The sequence below is a fragment of the Coptis chinensis genome, unplaced genomic scaffold, assembly GCF_015680905.1.
Source record: "Coptis chinensis isolate HL-2020 unplaced genomic scaffold, ASM1568090v1 utg9485_pilon_pilon, whole genome shotgun sequence".
Classification (NCBI taxonomy): Eukaryota; Viridiplantae; Streptophyta; class Magnoliopsida; order Ranunculales; family Ranunculaceae; genus Coptis; species Coptis chinensis.
This window is the reverse complement of record NW_028238195.1, coordinates 86,813-96,176: the sequence shown is the minus strand read 5'-3', so window position 1 is coordinate 96,176 and position 9,364 is coordinate 86,813. Positions and strand designations below refer to the sequence as shown.

Here is a 9,364-nt window from a genome sequence, read left to right as displayed (position 1 = left end):
TTCGTATCTCATCCAAACTTGTGTTTGATGCTTATACCTGTCTAGAATTATTTAAGATGCCAAAACGTAATTACTGGTGCTTGAGAAAATATCCTCAATGAAATGAAAAGTTGATGCTGATGGAAAAGTAATGTCTTGTCTTTTTTCTAAATCTGAAAATCATTAAGAGCTTTACATAAATAAGTACTCCAACCTAAATAAATCACGCTCCTGTTTATGTAACTAAAATGAGAAAGATTATAACTAACCAAATACACATAATATGATCGTAGATCACCTTCACGAACTCCTCCTGCCATTAATCTTTTTGAGGAAGAATGTTCTCACACTTATTTTGGTATTTGTTTTTCCAAAGACAAATAGCGATCGGGAAGAACAATGGCAAACTCCTTACACTTTGAAGTTCTCGGTCCTTGCCAAAGCCTCCAAGTCGGTTGGAATTCTTATCAACATAGAGGTGCGTTCCTTTTTTATCCTTTTTTTCACATGTCTACTATAAACATCGTTCAATTAAAAAGAGAGTACGATTTAAGAACAGATTGTATAATTTCTTCAAAGTCGTTCTTTTTCTCCATATCTTTGAGTTCGATCTTCCGATTCGATTAGAGAATGAAATGGGGTTAGTGGGAGCGAGAGAGATATACTTGGAAGGAAAGAATCGCCTCTTGGATTTCCGATGCATCTCTTTTTTTGTGTGTGAGAGAGACTTAAAACTTCAATAATGTTGGTAAGAGAGAGGTTTGAAGAGATGATTTTTTTTTTCTGAGTTGGGGGTGTCGTGTAGAATTGAAAAGAAAGTATGGAAATAAGGGGTTTTGTTTTTTAGAAATCGGCAAAAAAGAGATTGTTTCAAGATTCACGTTAAGCCTTTGATCTGAAACGCAGTACTAAAATGAAAAAGAACTTCTTGTTTTGTTTGGAGATAAGATTTAAGAACGGAGTAAGAATGGAGATAAAATTTAAGAATGGAGATAAGATTTAAGAAAGGTTTTTATCTACTTATCTATAGGCTACGAACAATTGAAATCGCAAAAAAAGGGCGTAAAAAAGGCGTAGAATTCATTTTTTTATGTAAAATCTGATGTGTCAGTCTGAGAGAAAAAAGGAGAGCTAATGTGGGTCACTGGGAGCATTCTCAACTACTCAGTATTAATGGTCTTAGATAGGGTAGATAATAGAATTTTCAATGGCCACGACTTGTTTTTCTTGTATAATCCTAGAGTGTATGAATCCGAGTTTAAGATGGACCCAGCTAGTAAGGTCACACATTATGCATCTTTCTATTTACTTGTAATGTAAAGGAGAACCAACAAATTCATAGCTATCTCTTTTTCATCTTTTCCTGCTTTACATTTTTGGGATATAGTTCTTGGGGGTCCAACAGAACTTCACGATGCATCTGGTTCCAAAGCTCTTCAAACGATCACGAAATCTCTCCTGAAACCAATCTAAAATCTCTGACTGCAATACATGGGGATTGTCATTCCATGTCTCTTTTAACATGGCACGACTATCAATTTTCTTTGACCTGCCCCCTAATTTATTTAGAAGATTACCAACCCGCTGCTGACCCAATGATTCTGCCCTCAAAATGCTAGCTGGCAGCGCTGCCAAGAACTGTTGGACAGATCTTAAGCATGGTAATACCTGGCCTTCTAGCAAAGCACAAGCAAATGCAGCCACTCTTTGATGATCATCACTCTTGATTGGCATAGTATGCAATGGGAGCTCCCATAGATGTGGACCAAATAGTGGACGGGCCCAGCACAAGACTTGGTCAGTAAAAGGGTCGTAATAAGGTTTTGGATCCTTAAGTCGGGTGAACGTGCATAAAGATCAAGAATATTTGACAAGCCAATCTGCTTTCACACTTGTTACTCCATGCATATACGGTCGTTTTGTCTGCAGTAGTTCACTGTAAACCAAGAACTCAAGAGATGATCGAGCTACGGATGACCAACGGTGAAGGAAAACAGTTTCTTTAACCATACAAGCTTGATAACAAACCGCATTAGCCTTTCTATCTCCACCTGTCGGCCCTGAAACTACTCGGTCACGCCTGGCCACCCTATCAGCCCAGCCAGCACAAATAGCTTGCCCCAACAGTTCCTCCTCATACATTGAGAGAGGATGCTTATCAGAAGAAACTCTCCAAGCATGTTCTACATCCTCAAGGGTTCCATGAGTCCATAAAAACTCTTCATGTGTAGATTTCTGATGAAACACTAGTCTAAGTAGCTGCTTCCTGAGTTTGGACATTTCCTCCATGGTCTTGAAGAATAGTGCATTCTCGTTGCAGAACTCCACAGGGCTCTCTGCAAGCTCAAACAATTGCAAAGCGTAAGCCATGCTCAAAGCGTCACTGCTCGGATTACAAAATTTGCCCCTGGCAACTTTGGCCACTTCTTTCAGTTTCTTCTGCTTCAGTTTCGCTTGCTGGTCTGGCCTTTTTTGGGTACCCGATGTACCAGAATTTTCATTTTGCTGTAGATCATTTTTATCACCACAGCTTGCCCCAGATTGCATTATAAATGGATTTGACAAGCTCAAAGCTGCAGCAGCAGCAACTGCATATCCAAAAACTAAATTTACTTTCGCATAACCTTGAAAATTCGCCAAAATTTGTATTACAGTCAAGAGCATCCTGGAGTGACGAGGACTCATAGGATACTGTGCCATGGCCTTTCCAAGGAGCGAAAGTCTTCCAAAGTTATCAAGCGCTTCAAGAGCTTTTAAGCAGCGTTCAGCTTCCAACAAAGCAGCAGCCTCAGGAGGAGACCAGTCAGTAATGACACTGGACAATTTCCACGAGTTGGAATCAATGTTTTAAATTTTAAACTACAAACGGATTTCAGATTCAAAATTACACGGAACGTATTTATCAAGTACAGCTGGGAGCAAAAGAAAAGAAAAAGATGTTACACTATCACAATTTCCAGTGAATAGTTCAATATTACTTAAGAGTTATTAAGTCCCAAAAAGAGCTTAATCCGACAACTTGTCCATATCAGACCATATGAAGCTCCCATTTCTAGAATAAGAACTACTTCACTTCAGCCAAGTAATCATCAATTTCGCTGGTGTCAATACTCTGCAACAAAACAAGATGTAAAAGCGTCCTACTACTGACAGTTGAGTATGTTTAATGGAATGCAAGTAAAACATCAGACAAATATATTTCAGAGACCAAAAGAAGCTCACCTGAAAGTTTTGTCGTTGCCAATTATTCCGATTTCAATGTTTTTGCTTGATATCTGCCCTTCAAAGCTACAAATATGTAACAAGAAATGAAACATTTATATAAGAATAATCTTAAGAATAAGGAAAACTATAATTAAGTAACCAAGTAGAAGCACACACATCCATTTTCTAGACTTGGCAAAAATAACTGTAATTTAATTTATAATAAGACGTCTTATAATAATTTAAAAAAAAAAAAAAAAAAAAAAAAAAAAAAAAAAAAAAGAGAATTCATCTAGAGAAAAAGGATTTCAGGGGAAAATGTGAAAAAGCACATCTAGAGAAAAAGGATTTCAAGGTTGTTCTAAAAAGGAGGCCAACAGCCCCTTCCTTGACAAATAATTGCGGAAGGTGGGATGTAAACAATTACCCTTCTTTGAGTGTCAAAATAGCTGTGTGGACAGCATCATCAAGCTCCATATTGTCTGTATACCTACAATATTAGGAATTTAAAGAAAAGTTAATCTCTTCTTACATATGCAAGGGAACTGATGAAGCTGTAGAATATAAATTACAAACAATAGCAAATAAAAACCCAGGAACAGAAACTATATACCTTTTCTCCAGAAATGTCTTTGCGTTAGAGACATTTTTCCCCATTGCTGATGCTTTCCATGAGAAGTACGGCCCAGATGGGTCCACCTACAGAATAGTGAAAAAAGTGAGAATTATCAATTACCGAGACAAATGAAACAGTAATATAATATGAAGTTATTGCGAAGACGGTTGAGAATCTGCAAGTGACATATCAAACTTCAAATTAACCAACGTTAAAAAGAAAGAATGTGTAATTGGGACCAGGTACAATGTTGTGGACCGCAAGGGTAGTACTGCTAAGTAACATGGACACTTCATACTGTATTCTCAAAAAAGTTCATGAACTCGTGTCTGACACACTATACGTACGATTTCAAACGAGGTTTTCTTTAAAACCCCACTAAGAACCAAATCTCTTAAAATAGTCATAACTACATGATATCCCGCTTGCATTGTATTTAATTTGTAAGGAGGCACTTATTAAGGTCTTGAGCCCCCCGACTTAGGTGTGTTCTACTTCATATAGGTTACTCTGTCTGACACTCCGTATCCAGGTTGGACACTGATACACGTGTCCGTGCCAATGTAACTTGGAAAAGAAGCATTAATAATATGCTGCTGGTAATATTGTCTATCACCACCAAGCACCGTGACAGAGTTCAAAGGTACTGGTACCTTGGATTGATTTTCAAGAGTTTATCATTAGATTAAACTGGAATATGAAAATACATGAACATTCCTAATAAACAGTCTAATTACAAAAAATTATTAAAAAAACAGACAAACAAACATTAATGATTACCCATTCCCTAAAGTAATCTAAACACATTAACCATTCCCTGTTAATCCAGTAAAACAAGGCTTTTACTAGTCAGCAGACAATAATATGGGGGAAAAAACATCTGAAATAAGAATTCACAGAAGTTACCTGATACAATTGAGGACCATTATCATCAAACCCAGCAACCAACAGAGAAACTCCAAAAGGCCTTACTCCTCTGCAAGAGAAAAGAACACGATTATGTTCCACCTCAGTACATTCCCATGATTCAAGCCATGGTCTAAATGCTCACATCAGGCTGAACTAATAGAGGAAAAATAGAAATGGAAATAAAGGAAAGGGCCAAGGACAAGGAAGGCATACACGATAGTTTAAGGACATGTATGCTGGTCTAAGATCCATAGCACCAAATGCCACAAAATTTAACAAAACATACATGGCAGAAGCTTATTTCATGATAAAGTTATTTCAGCTCCAGGATGTGCCATTTTGGACTGAAGATATTGAAATTATGTCCCTAGAGGCCCAGACAGTATTTCGTTCTATGATCAGAACTGATTGAAGGGTTAAGTAGTCATATGAGACAAGAATGATTAGGTGGACGGGAACTGATATTGGCAAATGTGTTGTCAACGTTGCCTGAATATTAACTATTCAATGCTCAGTTTTAAAAGATTGTGGAGAAACTTAAAGGAGTTTGGGTGATGTTCTGGGTCTTTGCAATTAGTGCATACGGCAATTAAAAATTAAGAGATGTCAAGAAATATTGAATGCCATAAATCAATAAACTTCTGCAAGGATTTTGAAGTATGAAAAGAGATCGTTACCTGATTGAGTAAACTCTTGCATAACTGCTGCAGTCTCCCTAACCAGTTGTGTGACAGGGATTGTTTCCTATTATCACATAAATTACAGTTAAAGAAATTCTGTAATGATAAAATAAATATAAATCGCCGAAGTATCCAAGAATGTTTTAGACTAGAAATACCGTATGCCTCAGGTTGGTATAGTTGTTTACTTGTTTTAAATCATTTAAAAGAGCTCAGATATCTTTTCCACTGACACCAATTTCATCAAAACGTGACAGGAAGATCAACTTTTGTGGTCATTCAAACTGTGAAAATGTAAAAATACTGTACAGACCGTTGAAAACAAATTTATAAAAAAAATCCCACCTCAATTTCCAATGGACCCTAGAAAGTAGAAATCATATATCCATGGATGTGACATTTATCCAAAAAAAAAATTGTTTCATAAACTCTTAGAGCCAAACGATTTACTTTATTTTACACTAAAAGATTTACCATAAAAATTCTTGCAACAAATATTTTTGTGAAAAGAAAATTCTAGAGGAATTCAATTTACTTTTAAGAAAAGACTATTCTAAGGTTTCACCATAAATCCCAGTATAGTTATTAACTTAGTATGCAAGAAAAGGTAAGAAGAACAAGAAGAATAAAATCGTACTTTGTATAGTCTGTAATATTGTTGTGCCTGCTTCCTACTTTTACGAACCAAAACTCGAGAATCTGGACCCATCCCACTGCAGATGATGCATGAACAACAAATCAAGAACTGAGTTTGCATATGCAGGAAAATATATAAATATATATATATTAACAGCTGAGTATAAAGAATATAGAATTAGCACTTTGGACAGTAAAGGATGAGTTATAAAATAGCCATCTAAACATTATAAGAAATTGACACCCACAGCATAGCCGAATGAGACCTCTGTCTCTTTGATACCCAATCCCATTATGTGGTGAATAAGCATAACATTTATTTATGAATATAGTCAATCTAAAAAGTGTATAGGGCAATTTGTCCTCCAGTATGAGAAAATAACAAATAAAAATGGGGGACATAGATGATTATATTAAGAGGGCACTGCTGTTAAACATATAGGGTTGAAGAACACAAATATGGCAGAAAATGAAAGTGATAACCAAATTCAGAGGTTATTGAGTAAGTTACTTTGTCTAGGTAATTGTCTTTGAGTGATGCTTTTACAAAAATTTCAAGCCTCTAAAGAACTTTTGAATGATGGTTATCCCATGATTCCTCTAGTCAAGCTCAAAGTTGACCATCCATTGCGAACCGAGATATTAATTGTTTTCTGTGGAATGTTCTCCTAAATTGAGATTCTAACTAGAAAGCTCTGACATAGAAATCCAACCTGTATACAACGCCAATATTTGTCGTCAAGGACTGAATCTTTTGAACCTGCAATCCATAAAATTGAACATCAGCATGTCAGCCCAGTTTGTTGACTGAACTTGAAAAATACATGATAGACTATACACAAATGAAAATTTCTGTATAAGATCAAAGAAATCGCAAAAAAAAAAACACTGATCATTTTTATCACTAAAATTTCGCCATTTATTTCCTCCAAGATACATTCTTGCTTACTTTTCTGCATTATCAAAATATCAAACATCCATAAATTGACACAATTAATCCCAAGAACCACTTCCAATGCATTATTACAAATCCATCCAAAGCATATGCCTTGAGACTCCTCTAAGGATGAGACTAGAAATAGCTAACTGAGGCCTTTAAAATTCTCTTTCTTCACAGACTTTCATCAAATCCAAAGACACTTGTAAGGAAACCCTATTTTAGAGTGAATGTGGCTTCCAAACCAAGTCACTATTCACTCAAAATCTATTCCATTAAGCTAAATCACACATACACACGAATAATTAGAAAAGTAGAGTAGAACTTACAGATGTTTCATCAACTAAAACCATTAACAGTTGCAAAACATCAAATGTACCACATTTAAATTGAATAGACTCAGAATGGTAATTCATAATCATCAACCTTTCTTTCTTGTGTTTTTTTTATCGTGCCATTATATATTTTTTTTCAACAATATTTTAGATGATTTTTAGGTGGTTCTTGCTGCTGGTATTGTAAGTAAATCTGGTAAAGGTGAGTTCTTTATGTCAATATATAGTTTTATAGCACTCTTTATTATTGGCAATTCCGTTCCTTTGGATCAATGCAATAATATTGTGTGAAATTAATGTAAATCACAAGTACTGGACGTATCACATAACCTCTTAGTGTAGAGAACTTTGATTGTACTAATTTGAGTGGATGTTTGGTGGATTTAAAGAAAAAATTACAAGAGTTAACAAAAATTATATAATTAATTATACAATATATAATGTCCATAGTTCATACTATATATGAGTAGGCAGAAGTAATATAGTCATAAACTCATAATGCTGTCATACATAACTAAAAGGTTGGTGTTTACCTTTATTTAGTTAACACCAATGGTTTAAACTTTAAAACCGTATTTTGTTAAGTCGTATCTCCTGTCCACATTGTTCTACATCGATTACTTTTATCATAAAATATATGTAAGAGAATGCATTTGTCATATTGTTTTGTTAAGTCTTGTCTCCTGTCCTTGAGTACCTTTTTGCGAGCAGAGGGTGGGTTGCGAGACAAGAAAACATCCAATGTGGAAAGGGCAACCTGTTAACAATAATTAAGTAGTAAAAGTTGTTGAGATGAGAAGTGAGTGGAGTTGAGATGAGAAAATTGGGAACTTATGAAGTCAAACAACGAGAAATGAAAAAAAAAACACGGTACGTACCTGTATCGAATTGAGTGAGAGGAGATATCAAGTGAGGAGAAAGAGAAGAGGGCGCGAGTTCCTAACGCGAGAGAAAGAGAAAGAGACTAGCGCGAGAGAAGAGTGAGGAGAAATCCATTTGTGCGAGAACGAGAATGAGGGCAGACAGAAACCAACCAAAATACTTTTTGGGCCACTTTGCCCCCCTGTCGGCCTAGAACGTTCGCTACGCTCACTTGATGAAGCTCATCACTCCAAGCCCACCAACCTGGAACAAGAGACTGCACATACTATGTTACCCATGCTAATCACTAATACAGTGGGATATAGAATGTCCCACAATTTTACCACACAAAAAAACCAAAAAACTAAACGATTTTAATCTTACAATTTAAACAGCCCTTATTGGTTTCCTTAAAAAATTTAAATCAATCCTACTTAAAAAAAATTGAATATTACGACTCCTACAAGGAGAATCATTCAACTCAATTAGCTTGTCATTACAAAAACCTTGAACTCAATTAGATAATTAGCTTCACAATTTGTTCATCTCATTCTACAGTCGGAATCCTTGGGATACACCCATATGTCGTACAGACAAGTAAGTTGAGTGATTTAAACTGTCGAGTCACCCTAATTACAATATTCATCATCTCCAGAGGACATTACGCCGACTTTAAAGACCTCACATACTTGAACTGATCTAACAGTTCTGTTCTGCAATTCGACTTTGTGTTCAGTATGCATGTCAGTTTCTTTGATTTTCACATGCCGTTACAGAATATATATACTAGAGATGTATATACCAATCACAAAATATATAAATTTATATCAATCTCACAATTCAAGATTTGTATAACATATCTTACACCTCTACCTTCTAAGATACACCAAATTATTTGACAAGATAGCTATGGATTTTGCCACAGAAACCATGGTTTAATCTTGTTGTATGCAGTAACGTCCACTAACCAACTGTGTGTCTGATATACCAAAAATCTAGTAGCAGACCTTTACCATGTTACAACTTACAACTACAGAAGCTATAATAAGAAATCTGATCAATAGAGCTTTACCTGCTGTATTACCATCGGCATTAGCCCCAAAAACAAGTTCTCACATTCAGTTTCCAGTTTCAGTTTAACTTTATTGATATATATGAGTTGACAGACATCCCTGTCACCATAAGAAAGAGAATAAAAGTCAGAAAA

At 35.6% G+C, this 9,364-nt stretch overlaps 2 pseudogenes across 1 annotated transcript; both read right to left on the bottom strand.

Annotated features, from left to right (window-relative positions):
* Positions 1 to 1,256: 1,256 nt before the first annotated feature.
* LOC147472608 (ATP-dependent RNA helicase DEAH13 pseudogene) lies at positions 1,257 to 2,826 on the bottom strand (annotated as a pseudogene).
* Positions 2,813 to 7,767, bottom strand: LOC147472607 (proteasome subunit alpha type-2-like; annotated as a pseudogene). The gene is made up of 9 exons (XR_015210743.1): positions 7,291 to 7,767; positions 6,738 to 6,784; positions 6,026 to 6,101; positions 5,386 to 5,452; positions 4,706 to 4,773; positions 3,797 to 3,882; positions 3,611 to 3,673; positions 3,202 to 3,267; positions 2,813 to 3,091 (listed from the first exon to the last, which is right to left on the bottom strand). The product of XR_015210743.1 is annotated as a proteasome subunit alpha type-2-like (transcript).
* Between the last annotated feature and the right edge of the window lie 1,597 nt (positions 7,768 to 9,364).